Source organism: Ixodes scapularis, unplaced genomic scaffold (assembly GCF_016920785.2).
Source record: "Ixodes scapularis isolate PalLabHiFi unplaced genomic scaffold, ASM1692078v2 PGA_scaffold11__112_contigs__length_91849675, whole genome shotgun sequence".
Taxonomy (NCBI): domain Eukaryota; kingdom Metazoa; phylum Arthropoda; class Arachnida; order Ixodida; family Ixodidae; genus Ixodes; species Ixodes scapularis.
Window position 1 is genome coordinate 45126239 of NW_024609837.1, and position 19637 is coordinate 45145875.

The window sequence follows — 19637 nt, forward strand, 5'->3', positions numbered from 1 at the left end:
AACAACCAAAACCTCCGTCGTAACTACGCGAAAAGCGGTGACGTAAACGTCGTGTATCAAATCACGACCCTTCGTAGAGAGGCTCGTGAGACTACGTCACGATAAGAGAAAAAGGTGCAGCAAATATGAGAAGAGAGGCAGGTCAGTCGTTCCATCGACGCATGAAAGAAAATGACGTAAACAAAAAAAAGAAAGCGAGCGACCGCAGCGCCACCGCTTCCGCCAGGTCACGTGAGCTTCGACGCGAGCGAGCAGACGAAACCCGGGAGCAGTGTGTCGTCTGCATTTGCTTGGATAGGGTGCCGGCTTGGATAGCACACGTCGCTGACGGTTCGGTGAGTCGTTTCTTGCTAGTTCTGGTGACTCTTCTCGCGTTTGATGTAACTCGGAGTGTTGGTTATGTGCTCTATAAACTTACCGGTATGTAGAGCATAAGTGATTCGGAACAGGGTCGGGGGGTTCTCGAATTAGATGCAAGAACACAGCTCCTCGTCCGCGTTGGCACGTGCTCATATGGAGATTTTCTTGGCACGAAGTAAGCGAGGAAACGTGTTATTTGAATAAATCGGGTTCTGTTGAAGATTTTGGAGTTTGGAAGCTTCCACATTCTTCTATAAACTACGCGATGTTTTCGTTGCGATGTGCCTGATATATTGATAGTCGCCATTGATGAGTGGCAGGTGTTAGTTTTTTGAAAATTTAGTTTCTTTTCGAAAGAATATGCTTGGTTTCGGGCGGTATTATAGGATATGCTCGTAGGAAGGGATTTTCTTAATTACCGAAATCGCAAATCATAGATTTGCTATATGCAATAGACCTGACATTAGAAACATTCAACTGTATTCTGAGATTTTGGAGGTCCTTAAAAAAGTGAGGTTGCCATGAATAGACCTAAAAATGAATGTTTTCGTTGTAAAATACTTTTATTCCTTACTTTTAAAACATGCAGTACAATGTGAAGAGAGTCACCACAAACTATCTCCCTGCCACACATTAAAAAATAAATAAAAAACCATGTTATTCATTTTACAATCGGGGGTACACAGTTTTCGTTCTAGCTAATGCAAATATGGTGTGAATACTAAAACTGCTCTAGTTAGATATTTAGATTTTTTTTCTAAAACTACTTCGCGACAAGCCCAAAGGGTCAGAATCTCCTAATATTAACTAATTAATTGTTGCTCATGGCCTCAAGCGTTTTATCGTTGCCTAGGTTTTCCTTTGATAATGTGTAAATATAAAGAAGTTATTAGCGTATATTATTAAACAGACAAAACATTCGAATGCGTTTCTTTAATAAATTGACAACCCATGATCGTCTACACATTCCGATCTATACGCGGATGAATTCAATTTATATGAATTGCGGAAACTTAGTTTCTTTTCTGTCGCTATATAATTTATTATACGAATGCTTCAAATATTTTAGATCTCGAAATCCCTGAATTCAAGCTTCCAAATCATCGAGCAGAAATATTTAACGCATTCCGATAAGGTTTTCTCAAGGCCCTAAAATCGGATGTTTTAGTTGAAATATCTAAGAGGAAAAAAAATGAGTTGCCATAAATAACTGAAACCCACACGCAATGACTTAGAAAGCCAGATTGTTGGCACGACAATAAATAACCTTACGTTGCAATATTGACCAAGTAATGTTAGATCGCATCTTGTTGATTTCTTCATTTCTCGTCGCGGACCTCATAATTATTTAATGTTCAGAGAGATATCTTTCTCATCATTTTACGCTTGCAGGGTGGTGTTAATCGTAAATTTCTGCCACTTAATTTAAGTCGGAGGGATATTTTACTCAAATGCTTCAAATATTTTAGTTGTCGAAAGCCCTAGCTGGATTCACTCCAATAAGATTTTCTAAATGTCCGAATGTCGGATGTTTTATTTGAAATATCTGAAGAAAAAGAATATGTTGCCATAAATAACTGAAACCCACACATAATGACTTAGAATGCCAAAATGTTTACATGAAAATAACTCACTAACGTTGCACTATTGATGAAGTAATGTTAAATCGTACCTTGTTAATATATTCATTTACTGTCGCGGACCTCACAAAATATTCAATTCTTAGGGTGATATCATTCCCATCCTTTTACGCTTCCAGGGTAATGTTAATCGTAATAAGACATGGCGTACACACTGATAAATTGTAATGGAAATCGTAGGGTACAAGTACATGACATTCTATGCAAGAATTAAGTTAACGTTTGTGTTTATGCACCTATACCTGTTAGACGGTCATGTATAACACAAATATTGTCTAGAATTTGCTATCTAGAAGGTTTTTCCTCTGGATATTCAACGCAGAATTTGCATGTAAAATATTTTAACTGAATTAATAAGTGAATATAGTTTATTTCCTTTGAAAAAATTGTCGTAAAAAACTTGGATAGGTCATGTGAAAGTGCACTGTAAATGAATGAATAAATTTTATTTTCAAAAAGAGTGGGGTCACAGCCAGTTTGGGAAGAGGTGGTTGGGGCTCAAAGAGAATTGTAAATACAATAATGCACTTATTTGTACCACCACTTCTGGTGATTTAATGGTGCTAACTGCCGCTTGAAGAAGTATTTTATTGATGGAAATTTTTATCACAGACATAATTCTCATAGTTCGAAAAGCTAGTTATGGGACCTATAGTCAGTGACAGGTCAAGAACGAAGTGGATGCTCCTCCCACCTCTTTCCACTTTAGTAGAGTGAACGCTGGAAAGGGGGCAACCTCCTCCCCACTGTTCGCTCCGCCGAAGTGGAAAAGGATGGGAGAAGCTTCCACTTCGTTCTTGACCTGTCATTGACTATAGTCATAGCATGTAGTTTAGTACAGAGTGATCACAAATGCATGTAATTGTTACACCACAATCAATCATTAGGCTAGCGCTACTTACAGAATGTTTACTGGTAGAATACAAAGAGGATCAATAGTATGCTAATGACGGATTGCGCTGACTAGTGACTATCGGCAACATGGGGATTAATATATTTGTTTTGTCTTATGAATTGTAAATATTTATTTGGTAATTTGGGTCGGGTTACTGGGGGCCATGGCAGAAGTGGTTTGCACCAAATCCTGGTACAAAACAGAAGCACACGCCTTGCGCCGATCAAGGTATGCCTAAGGGCACACAAGGATCTGTACAGCTTCGCTCCCCCCCCCCCCCCCCCCCCCCCCCCCCCCCCCCGAAAAAAAAAAGTATTGCAACAAATGACACCCAGAAAAGGCGATTTTTCAGAAAACAGTCACGTGACATTTTTTCAATATTATGCTGTTTTTAGTAATGATGCTGTTAGTAATGATCGAATAGCCACTCCGATATTAGTTTGCACGGTTGAAAAGGTAAAGTTCAAAGGAAAAGGAACAGTATATTTATTCCGATACGGTCGAAATATGCAGTTAAACGAATCGCGCGCTTAAATGGGAATCAAGGATAGAAATCCCTGAGCCGCCGAAGTCTTTGCCAATCGACAGATTTTGAATGTGGAATTCCTTCGGCGGAGTTTCAGCGACCCATAAGCGCTCCATGTTCGTGACTTTAAAAAAAGTAGACGCTAACGCGCGCTTGCACGCCCAAGAAGATACCAGTAAAAGAGTGTCCAAAACCGCTTTAAATTCACCGTTGGGAATTTCTCATAATATTTATTGCTATTTGATCGTGTATGTGGTTCATTTATCCGCGTATTTCAGCATTTTCCTCTTTTGAGACGACGAAAATCACCGGTGCTTTACCCTGATAAAAGGGAGATGAAACAACACTAACCGCAACAAGCTGTTAAAAAAATATATATTATGAGCACGTTTCTCGGGTCTGATACAATCGCGTCTCGTTAATATGGTCCCCGTTTAACGTTAATATTGACGTCTTCGTTATACCTAAAAAGTTTAAACCTCAATGAAAAAAAAAAAAAAAATAAAGACCTTTCGAATTTCACAAGGGGTAGGCAGTGTTTTCGTGTATTAACACAGCGTGATGCGCGCATTGAAGGACCCCAGGCTATAGAAGATGTCCTGTGCACCGGCTAAAGCGTAAGCCCACATTGTCGCCATACCTCAAAAGCAGACAACATTGGTCACAGCGCTAGTACGTGTTTGTCTTTTTAGACTTGGGCTAGGTGGCGCAAGCTACCGCCCGTTACAAAGGGTCCATCCATCCACCCAACATCATACAAGAGGCAGTCTGCAGTCAATGAGTTCGAAGCGTGCATATGTACGAAGCAAAACATCCTTCGTGAACATAGCGGAGAGCAAGTCGTCTGCTTCTGGAGCAGGAGCTGCGGTGACGTCACAAAAAACGCCAAGCTCTGATTGGCTGGGAGTGAAGGATAGTGAGTAGACCTCAAAGCAAGCTGCCTAGAGGTCTACCCACTATCCTTCCATCAGAACCAATCAGAGCTCTCTCTGACGTCACCACAACCACCGACACGCTGTTTACAAACAAGCCCACGTTTGCCCACACCAGGTGTTGGCACTGCGCATGCGCAGAAACCAAATTCGCATGAAGTGAAGCGTCTGCGCATGCGCAGTGCCGTCGACAGCGCCACCGCAGCTGCGTGACGTCAGCTTTACGCTCTCAAAACACGAACGCGAAGCTTTCTTTTGTTTTTGTGTCTGGTACCCAACGGTTGTTTTAGGAACGAACGTTTTGTTTTCCTGTTGGACATCCGAAACGCTTCACGATCGTCTTCCCGAGCCCCGCACGCGCTGTTTTGAGCGGGCACGCGAGGAAAGGGCGTACACGCCGTCGGCATTCGCAAGTGGAAGCGGGAATTCTTTTTATTTATTTATTTTTTTTGCGGTATAATATGAGACTTCGTTCCTCGTCTGGAAATAGGATACAAAGTACGTGGCTCGAATGTTGTCTTCTTTTTTCTCTCTCCCTTTTTTTTTCTGTTGTTGGGGACGAACACGCGTCCTGTTTGGTGAAGCGATGATGATACGTCTGGGAGGATATGCCGACGTTCGCTCGCCTATAGTGATCGACGCGCGGGGACCGAAATAGAGCTTGCGATGAGATTTTGTTTGGTGAGATCGTTGGTCAAATATGGCGCCTGTTATGGACGTTTGCTAAAGCGGAAGTTGTGTCTCGGCCGTTCGCGGAGACGCGGTTTATGCCGACGCTGTGTCGTTATATCCTGGGAGGTCCATTGGGACACTGACGAGACATTTACCCGCGCCAATATTTTTTTTAAACATGAAATGTTTTTTTAAAACGCTACCCCCCAAATCCAAAAAAAAAAAAAAAAAAGAATTGCCCGACCGTTTGTGCATTTTCCGCTAAATTTAGCGGGGAAAGGGGCGTCACGTGGCCTATACATTTGGGGAAATCGACGGCACGTGACTTTTACGTCAACTTCCCCGCTAAATTTAGCGGGAAAATTCACGTCTTGTGTCAAAGACATCCGTTTAGTTTCCCCGCTAAATTCAGAGGGGAAATTGGCGTCACACGACCTGTGCAGCAATTCAGTTATCCGCTAGCGGGAGAATTCGCGTCTTGCGACCCGGACGGCAATTCAGTTTCCCCGCTAAATTTAGCGGGAGAAATCGACGTCACGTGAGGCGACGTCATGTGTCCGAAACAACCGTTCCGTTTCCCCGCTAAATTTAGTGGGAAAATGTACGTCACGTGAAAAACCAGTTTCCTATAATGCATTTCATGCATTTTAAATCTTTAAACTTAAACATCGCTGCCATTTTTTTTATTATTGAGTGTATAAAATTTGCAGATTGTGGCTATGCAAGTTCCCGCTTCTTGCTGTGTGATTTGTTCTGCGGGATTCGTTGTGCATTGGCTGCGGTACGGTGATAACACGCCCAGCCGCGTCTCTTAACAACTCTCAGTGCACCATAAACCGATTACGGTTGCGATATTAATATCGTAGCCTACACCCATCCCCTTCCCCCCCCCCACCCCCCCCCCCCAAAAACAAAAAAAAAACACACATATATATATATATATATATATATATATATATATATATATATATATATATAAAGCATTGAGCGTGAACATGACAACCTGCGTTCCTTTTAAACTGCCTGCGAGGTTTCGGAACTTTCCTCGATATATGTACGATTCCGTGTTCTCAAAGTTTATTTCTCGTGAAAATCAGAGGGTATTTTTCGGAGTTTCTTTTTGTAAGATTCCCAAGTCTCTCAAATTCGTAGCTTATTTTACTGTGCTCCAAATTAAAAAGAAAAATTAAATAAAGTCCGAATACCATGACCCGTTGTCCCGAAGGAACCATTATGAGCTAAAGGGCAAACCCATTTCGTCAGTAGTTTAAAATTTCGAAAAGAACCTGAGGTGGATCTTCTCAGGACCAGTGGCCATGAGCTCTTACGAAGTTTATTGGTAAAATACCGTCTTTTTTGCTTTTTATTTTTGTCATTGTGACCTCGGAATTCAAAGTATTTCGGATGCACCAGAAGTCACGAAACATTTACCGGCGTTTGTCTTCTGGATTTTTTTTTATCGCTCTAATAATATGATATTAAGAGCGAGCTCGGCAATCGCGCTCCCTGTACTTCATGGAAAATAGGCTTCACGATACAAACGCTTGCATGTAATTTGAAAACAATTTTGTAAATAAAGCAATGAATGAATGAATCAATCAATCAATGAACTGTAATGTAAGGCTCTAAACTCGCTCGTATTTAAAGGGGCGATGCCAACATTTTTGTACTTTGCGCAAATGCCACTTAAAACGGATCCCTGACGTTAATGACCTATAAAACACGCGTTCGTTTTTCACCCCACGCAATAGAAGTTCCAGTAAAAAAATTAAAGAAAAATGAGCACCGTTCACCCCCTCAACTCGCTAGGAGAACAAACGGCCACGTGATCTGGAGCCGATTATATGCTGCCAATGTTGATCATAGCCACGCGCTGGGGTTGGGCAAAGCGCGGGACACGCGCTGAGTTCCAGACATTGTTATGGCTCGGCTATTGTCGTCGTTGCAGCATTGGACACAGGCCACTACCCGAATGCATGTCGAGGCATCAATTGTCACGAGCCCAGATCGAATGCGTACGCAGTCTTCGCGTCCACTGTGTGAGCAGCATTTGAATATCGTCACCGCAAAGCTCGATGACGCATTCTCGGGGATCGTACTGTTGCCATTGTCCCCACAGCTCCGTCATCAAATTTCGCGAAGGAGCAAAAAGCGGCTTTGGAAGGAGAGACTGAAAGAAAAGCTCCGCTTTCATCCTTTGAATTCCGCCACGACAAAGACGCTTCTTGGTCAGTGGTGTTGCGTTCGAGTATTCTTGGGTCCCACTAGTGCCAGGAAGCTGGTGTAAAGTAAAAAAATATTCCTACCCAATGTCGTTGCACAGCACCTTTAACAAAATTACAATTCCTTACGCTTCAGAGACCTAACCTCGTACTACTGTTTACAAACAAGTTTATTTGCCCCCACCAAGCTGTATCCACTGCAACTAAAAATAAGTTTTTTTTTTTTTGTTTTCAGAAGATTTTGTGCATGCTTTATTTCCCAATCAACACCACCACCTCACTATGACGTCACATCTATGGCACGAGTTGTGTATCAAGATAGGAGCCTATCGTGCCAATGTGCTGTCTGCTTTCATCATCTGGATAAGTGCGGATCTCTTGGCGTGTGCCCCGCGCAATCTTCCGATGCGCTGTCGCGAATACTTAATTCCGTTCACACTTTGCGCAACGAACATCTTCAGATTTCGTTTTTATATTCTATTTCTTTTATAACCATTGGAATTCTATTTTCCCCGCTGAAGTAGTCTTATCTTCGAGGAATTTCAAGGCTGCGTGTTCTTGTTTTCTTTTCGTTCTTGTTTTTTTTACTATAGGATTACATTTTTTTAAAACGGGCAGAGGGCTGGAAAGAACGGCACCGCCTTCGTATAACGGTGAGCTTTGGCTCTTGTTCAGTTTTTTATTCATCGTTCATTCATTTATTTTCAGTATCCAGAAACAGCTAGACGCCTCCTTAGTGACACTCGAAAAGTAATCTGAAACGTTTACGGCCGCTTTTTGTGGAAGGTCAGTGTTCAATCGTTTTCTTTTTAATTTATATATTCAGAGCCTTTCTTTTAATTTTATAAAACGAAACATCCCGGTGGCAATTTTATTTTAACTTGTAGGGGTTTAAAAATGGTTACCACATTGTAATCTCCTTTGTTTATTCAATCTTAACTTCCTCTTATTTTTTAGATTCACTTCAATACTAACGAAGCTTCTTGAATTGTCTGATAATTTAGTTGACCTAGTTTAGAAATACATGATTCATTTACACTGTCACCTCCCAAAGAATGAGACTTGGGCAGTTTGGTAACTTTATGGCTCCAACATGGACGCTGGGACTATAGTGTGAGGCTGAAATTTTAAAAGCGCACTGCGTGTTTCGGTTGGGTAGGACATACCGTAACTTTAAAGCTGTTTGACGGTAATTCTTCGGTAAAACAACGGAATAACTACCGTATCTCTTAAGGATTGTCACATAGTTTGATTACATTAGTTTAAATACCAGAGTAAAACTACCGCTTCCGTTTGTTTCTTACGTTTCGATTACTGCAATTTCACCACGAAACTACTGCAGATCTCACCTAATTTCCGGATTTGTTCAACCCTTCGCTGTACGATTGTTCTACACTAAAACTACGGTAGCGTAAGACAGAACGACCTCACAACCGTCACACGGTAGTTTTGGGGCTCCGTGGTACCGTCCGTGCCGCAGTGGTAGCTCTACCGTATATGGTACAGTTCAGCGGTATCTACAGTGATGGAAGTGCTGCGCCAATTGCGCCAAATTGCGCCAAGGACGCGATCCTGCTACATGTAGCGCCAAATTGTCATTTTACCGAAGAATTGCGCCATGCCTGCGCCGAGATGAGATGTAGCTATAAAAAAATAAAAATTGAAGTCTTATCAGAGCGCGTGGCGTTACCGCGGTATTTTCCGCGCCGCAACTTTTACGCAGACCGAAACTGCGAGTGCGCATTATCGTCATCATCATTGAAAGGAACAGCGTTAGCAACATCTGAGACCAAAGCCGCGGAGGCTAAGCGAAGAACCATCCCACTGAGCAGCCTATTTAAAAAAAAAAAAAAAAAAGGCTGAGCTCGTGTATGTTTTCAATGTTGGCTCGCCCTGTTCCCGTGCGCTAGCTACCAGCGAAGTCAAAGCTAGCGCAAGCCCAATGCTCTGTGCATTCCTGACTCGCGCGTGGGCTCGTGCAGTGTGGGCACCGTTACGGGCTCCTTGCGCGCGCTTGTAGCTTCGGCTGCGCTCTCACTTAAGCTGAAGCGAAGTATAGTTGAGTTGCACCAAACTCTGGATGTAGTGCTGGTAAAGCCGCACCCTCCTTTTCGGAACACAAAGCACTGCGCGCCTCGCGCGACTGCAGTGTCTGCTCCGCGGGTGTCGGTTCTCTGCAGCGCGTCGGTGCATGCCAAGAAGCGCACTCAACGGGTTAACTGGCCGTGATCCGATTGTGACTTCGCCAGCACGTCGAAAATGAATCGGAATTTTTGAAGCGAATATCAGATACCACAATATTTGAAGCCTCTGCCCGAAAGACAACTCTAATCTGAACTAAAACATTCCACAACAGTGAGGGTCGTTAGATGCTGCTGCAGATACTTTAAAAAAAGTGCAGGCTGATAAAACTAAATATCCTGTACCATCAGAACTCAGTGCGACATATTTAATTGTATTTTTTTTATCTGACTAGCAGATAAACTTTATTTAAAAAAAAAAGTTTTTTGTGTTTACTATGTTGAATTTTCTATATCCTGTCTTAAAATGGCGACAGGCGCTGCGTTCCAATAATAGAGATGGGCTTTATATAGCAATGCGGCATGATTTCATTTTCAAGTAATATGCCAACATATGCCGGACCCTGCTCCAGAAGGGCCACTACCTGCTCCAAAACAACATTTTGCTTGCTACAAGGCATGCTCCAAAAGGTCAAATGGCACTTCCATCACTGTATCTATATAAAGAGATAGAACATCTACCGCTAGATAATCAGATTGTGCAATGTCGGGCTAAAATATGATTTTTTTGTAGTCAGATAATCCAATCAGCGAAAAAGACGATTCACAGTTTATATTGATCATTACATAAATGCGAGCCCTGCGGTATCTATAGTATAAAGAGATTGAACATCTACCGCTAGATAATCAGATTGTGCAATGTCAGGCTTAAATGTGATTTTTTTGCAGTCAGATAACCCAATCAGCGAAAAAGACGATTCACAATTTATGTTGATCATTACATAAATGCGAGCTTTGAGAGAAAAAAAAAAGCAGTCAAACAGTTTCGGTAAGTAAACTCTAGAGAGTTTTAGGGAACCGTTATTGCACTTGCGATAAGGTATACGATGGGCCCTCTGGTACGAACTGCGCAGGTGCTACCGCATAAGACTCGTGGATGCCCATTTCTTACCGGAGGGCCCATAGTTCCGTATCGGATGCGCAAAAGCGGTTCCCCAAAAGCTGTCTATTGTTACAAACGTTTACCGCTTCCCTCAACGGTTCTACCTCGGTAATGTGATACGTTAAGAAACGGTCTGAACCAGAATTGCGACAGCCGCATTAACATTCATTTATATTCCGCCGAAGTCTCGGAACGCAGACCACCGTTAGGGTAATGAACTTGTTCCCGGAGAGCAATTCGTTACCTGTCGCCGTTCAATTTGCGCGATCGTCGAGCTTAACGGAACGACGAACCGTTCCCGCTAATGCGTTTTGAAACCCAACCTTGAACGCAAAACACAATGTAACGGTCGCGTCAAAGTTAAGCCGTATACGCGAGCGTGAAATGGGGAACAGGTCCCTCGTTTATCCGAGCTGTTCGAATAGTTTTGTTTCCAAATAGTCCAATACTGTACAAGACTTATCATTATCTGTAGCATTAATTTGAATGCACCTCTTCAGTGTTTACCGAAAGCTACAAAAAAAAATCAAGGAACACTATTTACGCAAATACTATATCATTAGTAGTCTATTCCGAATCGACTTGCTGTATACAAAAAAGAAAAAAGTTTATTTTTTTAAAGCGATTATTTGCTTTTCTTAATTACCAAAATTATTTTGCTCTGGCACAACACACGCAGTTCCACGTTGTTGTTTTTTTTGTTCTTTCTTTTACACGTGAAAGGCGGTGTTACAAACAATTAACATCATAGTTACAGACAACTTTAAAAGCGGAGGGCGTGGCTTACGATATGTGCGTTTCGTACATCGTAATAGACTACTTCCAAAAATCCCTGCATGTAACACTGCGCGCGTTGCATTATGGGACCTTTCTGCACCCTCCTCTAAATCCGCCACTGATTGCACCCGTTCATCTTCGTGAGAGCCCCCGTTGAAAGACGGACCTGCCACTTTAATTAATCCGGCTCACGGATAATTTAAGAAGCGCAATGAGGAGAAGCCTGGAACATGATGACCGGCCTAGTATACTTCTTCCTCCATGTGCCCTCGTAATCCTGTTTACCATGCGCACAAATTATTCATAATTTTGTAGGAAACACCTACGGTATTATACATTTAAGGAAAGTCGCATATTCGAAAATACAAGCACTGTATTTGGTCGTGACGGGACGTTGTGAAGTGAGGCTGGCAAACCGAAACCGAAACTAAGTGACCAGTGTGGGTTCCCAGGCTGCTTTGCGCGGCACTACGGCCGCTAGGATCGCTTTGATTTTTGCAAGAGGTCTATTTGTTCTTTGGCGTTCTTATCGTCTAACCCTGCAAGCTGATTGGCTGCGGGAAGATAATGAGATGCTCGGAACTTGTCACACCTCGTGTTTCTTGAGTTGTCAGCAACGCTGCGGTGTGGTTGAACAGTTTCAAATTTGGTATTTGCGCCAACCGTGTCGTGAAGAGTGCATAAACGCACAATAGCCGCCTGTGTACGCCCAGCGGAGTGTGGAAAGAGGGTAGCTCCTTAATGCTAATGGGCCTCGCGCTCTGCATGACAAGCAGCTCGCAACACGATATTTGTCGTACAGCCGAAGCCCAAACCACGAAGCAGAAACAACTCGGCGTATATATTCGACGATATTGCGTTTCTCACGAATAAGCGAACACAATTTCTTTACGTATAAACGGATTGACGATTCCGAGCACTGCTAGTGAAAGTGTTTTGGTTACAGCTTCCAAAAGCCTGTTTGTCCCGGAAAGGCAACAAGGTTGGTACTAAGTAGCGTCTGCGATTCTATGCAATGACATCCCCAGTATAACTTTTCGCTATCCAGATTATGGAACCGGAAATCTACCTGGATTCTATCTGGACTCCATCTGGATCTTTAGGTTTTCAGAAATGATTTCTTTGTCTGCAATCTCGGTTTCCAGTTTCCAGAAACAAATTTCTGGTTCCAGAATCCGGATAGTAAAATGTTATACAGGATTTTTCGGTAGGGATTGCACTTTTTTGTTTTGTTTTATTAAGCTGGTCAATTTTGAGACTTTAATAGCTCCAGACTGTACATTTGCTGCGCTCGGAGGGTACATGGGTAGCTGTGTACTCCAGGCTTTTGGAAATCACGGGGTACTGTGGTACATTGTGACACACAAAATGCTAGCCAAAATATTTCTTCAATATTACAAAATACAAAGGCATATCTTTTAATTATAAAACTTCTGGACATAATATTAAACCACTGAACAAGCCATTGAGACAAAATGCTAATGTGTCAATGCTTTAATGTCTCCTAAAAGAACATAATTTTTTATCGCGCCATTTTGGTTTCGGTACCCTGTTGGCTGTTAGTCTTAAGGTACAGTCAACAGACAACCGAAACGTTTGTGGTACATTCCAATTGGGTTGTCTTGGGGTATACAGTAAAATGATGCAGGCACATAAAGAAATGTTTCTCGAGGTAACTTATTTTTCTCCGATAAGACTCGGCAAGTTTCTAACCGAAGCCATGCGCTTATATTACTAATTAAAAGAGTTATCGGTAAGTGGGTAAGGTAGCATCTACGGCTGTCTTTAAGTGACATACTTTAGTAGAAAAATAAAACGCATTGAATCATTTGAGTTTTGAACCGTTCTGGTGACCTAAGGAGTCGTTTTCATGACAACCAATTTGATGACCGCTACTACTACGACACCTTTAAAAACTTGCGTATAATGACCACCCTCTAAAATTCGCCTTGAAAAAATCTGTCATCGAAAAGTGCTTTGCCGATAGATACGCCTAAAAGAGACCAAGGTTCAGACGTGATCTACCGATTACACTCTTCGGCCTTCAAAAACAACAAGCGCCACCTAGGAGCCGCGACGCGGACCCCGAAAAACCGCGTCCCCAATATGCGGTAGCCAAAGGAATAACTCTCACGCACTCTCGAGCCCCAATGCGTTTCAAGCCGATGCGTGTGCTGCCCGCTAAGCACGTACCTACGGGGCCCATTAATGGCGGCTTCCAAAGTTGCCAGGCGAGCTTCGGTAAACGGTCCATTGTCTTCCGGTGGTTGAGTGAAACAGCATGGCGGCTCATTCGGCGGTTTTCCGTGTTACGGTGCCGTGCAAGCGCCGTACCCCGAGCGCTCTTTAGGGCAAAAGGTGACCCCGTTTTCAAGGTATACACTACACAGTGATCGTGTAACTGCGCCGCTTATGGTCCTTATGTCCAGCGGGTCTTGATATTCGATGGGTCACGTGAAAGGCGTGTCTAATAAGCGTACTGGACTGAGTGCCCATCCGATTTGAATATCTAACACAAGTGCAATCGATACGAAATGTCCGAGAAGTTCAAGATTCATTGGACACATAGAATTTAGAAATTTCTTTGGATATTCAGTCTGGTTGGATGTTACCACTACTTGAGAAATCAATCGGGTGTAGTCATCTTCTGGTATACTCTATGAAAGTAGGGTGTAATTTTACATTCCTAGGGGTGTATTTGACTTTTACCATATGGGGTATAATACTTACGCACACAGGGGTGTAAGTACCATATAATTCACTCCAAGTGTCCATGCATCTGCACACCCCAAGAGCGGGTGCTCTCTAAGGAACTCTCTAAGGAATTACTCGATTATGCGAACGGGTACATCGGACGAAGGCCTGGCGCAGGCAGTTGTACGAACTCTACCTTTGCTAGCAATCCCCTATATTGTTATCTTACTTACAACTTGCCCTAAAACAGACTCTGTTATGTGCCTACGATCGTCCTCTCTTTCCACAGTACGTCCCTGTTGCTCAGTCACCCTAAACGTCTGTAACATGCATCTGCGATCAATTTTTTTTTTTTTTTAGGACGATGTTAACAAGGTATTCGCGGTCACGGTAGTCCTATAGTCAACTGCTAGGCTTCTTCTACTGTCACCGGTAGTTTAAGACATGCGGGAGCGGGTCCCCGAGCAGATCATTATTGCTCTGCAACCAATCAGATTTCCGAATTAGCCGATCATATATCTAGAGAACCAATCACGGAGCGTGAAGACAATGAGTCGTGCGCTGCGTTTCTCAAACTATCAGCAGACTTGTATGGTCACTATACAAGCAATCAAATTACTTGTAATCGTTTACACTCTGAGTAATTTTGTAATCCATTTAAATACAGTTATTAGGAAGTATAATCGTAAGAGTAATCTATTACCTTTGGAAGTACTAAAATTATTTGTAGCCGTTACTAATTTCTCCCCGATTCCGAAAACGGCGCCCTTTGTTCGAACAAGTTTTTGACTATTTTTAAGTTTCCTACCTAAGAAATCCTCGAACCAAGCGTCCGGAAGGTGGATGCATGGTTTTCCGAACATTTGTGAATCAATGAGGTAATTGTAGCCTGTAATTCGGTAATTCTAGACCAATAATAGGCAGTGCGATAGACCCGTTTCCAAATCGGCAGAGAAAGATATGTCGTTTTGAAAATCGGAAGAAATTCCAATAAACTATTTGCTAAAAATCCCCCAAGCGCCCCAGCCCGCACACGAGAAGGACCATGCGAAAGGTGTTTCTCAGTTCCCTATAGTGATCGGTAATTTCAATCAATTCGATGCTTACACATTTTTTTTTGTGTGTGTGTGTGTGTAATCCGGTGTTATCCTGAATAAGCCTTATGTAAATTGCAGAGAGCTGTCTTATCACTTTTTCAAATTTCTAGTCAATGTCAGCATTTTTTATACTGTGTACATGCAATCCACCCTTCAACCTAACTGGGCTGCAGTAATCTCTTACAATTTTATCATTCCTTTACATCTTCAAAGACGCGAAACGCTAAAAAAATGCTATAAACAGCCCCGCTGACTCCGAGCTAAATACTGCTTTTGGTTGTTGTGAATTTTCGGCCAATTCCTGCTAAACCAACAATCACGAGAATGATAATATTGTAACAAATTTCTGTAGCTCACTCGGGTTGAAGGGTGGATCGCATGTACAGTGTGAACAACGCTGAAATTGAGGAGATATGTTAAAAGTGATATGACAGGTATCTGCAATTCGCACCGACCCTCATTAGAATGACTTCGGATTACACCCCCAAGGTGTTTACGCACCTCATTAATCGAAATTACCGACCCCTATAGGGAACTGAAGGAACACCTTTCCCGCGATTCCTTGAGTGCGCGCGCTTGGGCGCTAGGGTGATTGCATTGATTGAGTCTAGTACTTTTCTTCTTAACTAATTAAGTAATCCAATTGAATACTTTTGACCAAGAGTAATTGCAATTGTAATTAATTACTTTTTTTCGAGTAACGTCTACAAAACTGACTGTCAGTGACTTAAGGCCCACATTGGTATAGTATAATGGCGCCATAGCGTAAGCATATTTATTGCTTTGTTAATGCTTTCCCAATAAACGAACTTGCTGCTCGAAGGCGTACCAAACGCGTCTTACGTGCTGGTACATTCTCAAGAGGCAACGGAAGAACCTGCATGTAAAGAAGTGGCACTTGCTGCCGAAGGCCGCTGGGGCTGTCAGAACGCTGCCTTCCGTCATAATTATCTCCAGACCGCATTTCGCAAGCAGCAGCGCGGAACCCGGCGAACGCGCAGCAATCTGATGTTGTTCTTAGCGTCGAAGGAAAAGGAAAAAAAAAAAAAAAAAGCGGGAAGGGAAAGGGTCCGGAACGTTACGGCCGTTTCGGTGGAGGCTCGTCGTCAGTTCCGGCAACAGTATGGGAGCAATTTGAAAGCGCTCTCGTACGGGGGCGTAATCGGACGAACCGCGCGTTTGGGATCACGCGACGGCACCCCATGGCTTTCTCGGCACTCCGCGCGCAATGTCTGGGGGCATCAAAATGGCGGAAAGGGCCTCGCGGTGGGGATTGCTCGTGTCCGTACTTTCAACGTGGAGCGTTCTTTGGCTATAAACTCCATCTCATGAGTCGCTTCATATAGTTTCCTCTATACTGACAAAGCCTAGCAGATCGCCACGAAACGCTGCCACCGAAATTGAAAAGGTATGGGGTGTTTTCAGTGACGTCATGATTTCCACCATTTTGTTGTTAGGAGCAGCCTGGCGCGCGCCAAAGGGGAACGTTTAAAATATTCATTTCACGTAGCTCACTGGGGTCTGTAGGTTTCACCGAGGAGTCTGTAACTGCAAAAGGGCGGATTGAAGTCACGGAAAAACACCCTGTAGAGCGGCCGACAACAGGTTGGGAGGAGAGCCACGTGACGGGCGCCCCGCTGCGGCGAGACGCCTTAACGCACTTCTCCCAAGCGATGGAATGTCCGCTCGTGCTCTTCGCTTTTCCTCGCGCTACCGCTTGTTTTCTCGTCGGGTTTGAAAACCATGTTTGGGGTCCTCGCCGCTGCAAAAGCTGTGCGCTGACGTCCATGTTCCCCAGAATTAAATGCTCTCTGCTACCAGATCCTCGCGCTCCAAATCTGCGTCCGGGTACTCTATGGCTCCGTCGTCGAACTGCCAGGCTTTGTGAGTATAGGGGAGGCTATGGTTACGTGCGGCTGCATAGGCAAACGTACAGGCTCGAGTACGTGGCTTTCGAATTTGCTTTTCTTTCACGAGCACTCGTGAAAGGAAGGAAACTTGAAAGCAATGTGCCCGCGCCTATGCCTTTGCCTTTGCTCTGCGCATGTTTTCATGCATACCAGTAATGACGACAAACAAGATGACTGGGCCCTCTGTGTGGAAAAGTTGTATAGGTTTTCGGCGTTTCGTGAAGCCCAGAACTCAATGAAGCCTGGATAAAAGCGTGGCCGCGAGTCTCGACACTGATTGGTTGACGGGTGGGAAAGGAGGAGTGAGGTGCTAGACGCTGATTGGGTAACGGGGAGGTCATGTGACTAGAAGTGGAGCGAAGAGGAGAGGTTGTTGAGGAGGCGAGGTGGGCGAGGAGGAGGGGGTTACACGGTTCTGTAAGATCACAAGGTTTACCATTTGAAGTGTACGCATGCCGCACGTTAAATTATATGACGAAGAGCGCCGTAAACGTGGGCGTCTGGCTGAAGAGGCTAGGCGTGCTGCGAAACGATGATATAAACGTTTGTGATGATAGAGCGTTTCACATATGCAACACAATTGCTTAGCGATTCGCCATATATGGGTCTGTATTGTATTCTTGGTTTCAGACAAAAACAAAAGTCTGAAGTGCATAGGACAAAAGAAGACAAGAAGGCCCTATAGCACCCGTTTGCAGCACTCAGACAAGAAAAACGACAAAAGAACGCAGAAAACGAAAACAAAATATCGCTCTTGAGTATCAACGCAACATCGGACACATACTCAATAATGCGCGTAAACCAGCAAGATCCGTGAAACTTTTATCGTCACTGCATGTTCTACTCAAAGTTGTATTACATACTTCATTCGAAGCTGATAAGTCCCTTTGTAAACATTTCACTTGGACGTATCAAACCCCTATCGAGGTTCCTGCCCAAATTTATGTCCGAACTTGTATCACATTTTAGTTGCACATGCATCAAACTTATTCGGACTTGAGCATAAACTTGAATATATGCGTCTTTTAATAGTTTTGCGTTCAGAGCATTATCATAAAAGCAAAATATAAAAACAAAAAATAAAAAAATACAAAGACACCTTTTGGAGGCCCGAAGGTTGTGAAAAGCGGCCATTCATCGTCCAATCAGAAGCCTTTCAACGTTCCTTTCTTCAAGTCTTGCCCCAGTCCCATTCTTTGCCTCGTTTTGGCCCGACAATCGGCACCAAAAAGACCTCTCCGTTTTATTATTATTTTTTTTTCCATCCCGTCTTTGCTTCCTTCCAAAATAGACTCGGCAAAGCGAGAAAGGAAGTCAGGGCCCGCTTCGACGTTTCGCCAAAACACCGACCACGCGTCACACACACGCACACACACACCGAGAAAAAAAAAAAACACTCAATGCGTCGGCCTAGATACCGTAGCGGAGGAGGGTCGGGCGACCGCTCGGCCGCCCGGCGGAGGAATACATCACCGGTCAACGTCCTCTACGACGACAGCGGCGACGGCGACGCACGACAATGGAAAGTCGGTCAGCGGCGCCGCGTCACCACCACTGCCGCCGCCGTCGCCACCGCCAAAAAAACCGACGCCTGCACCGCCGCGCTAAAAAATAACACCCTCCCAACCCACCACCGCGGTAGGCAGCGCTGTTCAGCGACGCTTGGCCTTTTGTCACGTTCAGCGGCTGAGTTCCCCGCGGAGTCGCAGTTGGACGCATCGCTAGTCGCATCAGCTTGCGCGGAGGAACACATACAACACACGCTTCTCTGGTCGCGGCGTCACACGCGCGCGATCGCCGCCATTTTGTGTTTCTTTCTTTCTTTTCTTGACTCCGTGACGTTGTTTTAAACATGAGGTTTCTGATGCACGAATCTGTGCGGGGAGGGGTGCGGGTGTCATGCGACGGCAGGGCTGTCAGGGTCCGCAAGGTCCGCGACGCCGAACGCCATCCTCTCGTGGGTGTAATCCGTTACGGAACTTTTTTTTCAGTCGGATGATTCTCTATCGACGCGGCGCGCCGATGACGGGATGCTGTATAAGTTCGTCACGCGGTGAAGATGAAAGCGGATGTGACGTCCTGGTGTGATACACACACACACACACACACATATATATATATATATATATAGAGAGAGAGAGAGAGAGAAAGAAAGAGAGCTCTAAAACACGCTAATTCGCACCCTTAATGGTGAAAAACTTTTTAGTAAGCACACTAAGAAGTTTTAAGCCCTTAAAGGTGTAAAGGGCCCGCATCGGGGAATTACACCCCTGACTATACGCCCTTTCAGCGCCCTCTTTTTGAGTGGTACGCCCATTTTAGTAAAAAAAAATATATGGCTTTGTTTTATGAAACACCCTTCATGACTTGAAGGGCGTGAAAAGGGTGTGGAAAAGTGTGCTACAGTAAAGTAAGACGAACGACCTTTTGGAAGGGTGTTCGCCATTCAAGAACAACTTTAGCGGAGGATGTTTCGACAACAATGTCGAATAATGTTTGCTTCTACCAATTCTTCTTACTTGGCGATACATTCCTTGGAGTTAGATATTAGGTGCTACCTGATATATTGACGAGAACGAGGCAACGTACTTGTCACCTCTGTAATTGCAACGACGATCCCCTGCGAACGAGCGTCTTTGAATTGTCTGTTATATAAAGCGGTGAAGCAGACAGGGCAGAGGGGTCACGATTCCTGCCTCGTGCCTCAATTACTGCGCCGTATTGACCGC

General features: G+C 43.9%; 1 protein-coding gene across 1 annotated transcript in view; it reads left to right on the forward strand.

Moving 5' to 3' along the window:
• The first annotated feature begins 263 nt into the window (after positions 1-263).
• Positions 264-19637, forward strand: part of LOC8040737 (myosin-IIIb) — a 160343-nt gene continuing 140969 nt past the window's right edge. Inside the window, exon 1 of the mRNA XM_029980058.4 lies at positions 264-335. The gene's annotated coding sequence lies outside the window, so the exon portion shown is untranslated. The remainder of the gene's footprint in view (positions 336-19637) is intronic.